This window comes from Gossypium arboreum, chromosome 2 (assembly GCF_025698485.1).
Source record: "Gossypium arboreum isolate Shixiya-1 chromosome 2, ASM2569848v2, whole genome shotgun sequence".
NCBI lineage: Eukaryota > Viridiplantae > Streptophyta > Magnoliopsida > Malvales > Malvaceae > Gossypium > Gossypium arboreum.
The window spans coordinates 96,619,900-96,621,805 of NC_069071.1; positions in this window are offsets into that span (position 1 = coordinate 96,619,900).

The window sequence follows — 1,906 nt, forward strand, 5'->3', positions numbered from 1 at the left end:
CCACATCTGGATAGTAAAAATGAAAACCTATCTTCAAGCCTTTGATTTTTGGGAGGTTGTAAATGCTGAAACAAAACCACTAGTGTTGAGGCCAAATCCCACTCTTGCTCAAATGAAACAACATAGTGAGGAATGTGCCAAAAAACACAAGACGATGTCTCGCCTACTAAACGGTGTTTTAGACGTGATCTTTACAAGAACCATGGCTTGTGAAACTCCCAAAAAAGCTTGGGATAAGCTCAATGAGGAGTTCCAAGGATTATAGAAGACAAGGCAACAACAGATGATCAATCACAAATGAGATTTTGAAAACCTTAAGATGAAGGAAGCTGAGACTGTAAAGTAATATTCAAATTGAACCATTGTAGTGGTAAACCAGATAAGACTGTTAGGTGACAAGTTTGCAGATAGTCGAGTAGTTGAGAAGATGATTACCACACTTGTGACAGCCTTAAAATGACCCTAGTCGGAATGTGGTTTCGGGACCACAAAATCGAGGCATAAAAATAATTTAATATTTATTTTATTGCCTATAATATGTGTTAACTCATGTGTGACATTTTTGATGTTTTGATTTAGAGCTATAAATGTGAATTTCACTAGAAAGGACCTAGTAGAAAACTTTGGAAGTATGATGGGGGAATGTGTAATGACTAATTAAAGCATGCATGCAAAACAATGGCCTTGCATGTCAAATATCCCTCTTTTTATAAGAGGTGGCGGCCATGACAATGAGGATGGGCAAAACATGTCATAGACATGTTTTGTTGGTGCATTAGGGAGAAAAGAAATAAACAAATAAGCATGGGTAATAAAGAATGAAAAAATGTGTGTGAGTGAACCCCCTATTGCCGTGTATTGAAGAAAAGAAAAGAAAAAAATTGATCATCCTTTCATTCTCTCTTGACCGAAAATCCTAAGGAAGAAGAGGGAATTTTGCTTCATGTTTGGTTTGGAAGAGGATTAGGAAGGGGTTTGGCTATACTTGCATCAAGATTAAGGTATGTTTGAGGTTGTGCCATGAGATTCATGCATGTTTTTATTACTAGCTTGATGTTCTTATTAGCCCATGGTTCAAATCTTTGTTATATCATGGGGATGGTATTTGGCCAAGGTGGATTTTGTGTTAATGCCATTGCATGTTAAATATGAAGCTTGTTAATGGTATATGTGATGGGGATTGATGGCTCTTGGACTTTCTTTTTAGTATTTTGAGTAAGACATTAAGTTCTTTGCTTAATCATGACCAAAATTATGGTGTTGTGATGTATTCGGTCATGGTATATCCATAAGTATGATTCATGCATGTTGCATGGTAGGTAAGATTTGAGCTTTGGATATGTGTTTATATTTGGATATAAACAACTTGAGATTCGGCCCTTGCACCTACATGAATATGTGTTTGCACATGATGAATTGGTATGACATATATACTATTTCAAGGTGTATATTTGCTTGTGATGATGTTTCGGTTATGTAGTAAATGAGAGATGTGTATTGAGCTACAATATGTAATCGTTAGTTAGTAAAATGTATGCTGTTTTTTTGTGTGGTATTAAGTGTAAAATTGGCCTCAACATAGACATGCATATTCGGCCAAATGAAGTAGATTGGTGTGCATGTATTCGGTTAGAGGCAACCGTATTGAAGCCTTATCTTGGCTTAGATAATTGACTAAATGGGTAATAAGTGAGGATGGTTGCCGAATATACAAACATACATATGCATGTGTAATTGAATTATGAATGTTTAGCAAGATGGTTAAACTAGTTGATTTATTGATTAAGCACAAGGAGTTAAAGAAGGAGAATCAAGCAAGGGAAAGACGAAGGTCATCGAGTAGCCGACTTGGACTGTTTTACCCAACACAAGGTAAGTCACTAAGCATATATTTTGTATTGATTTG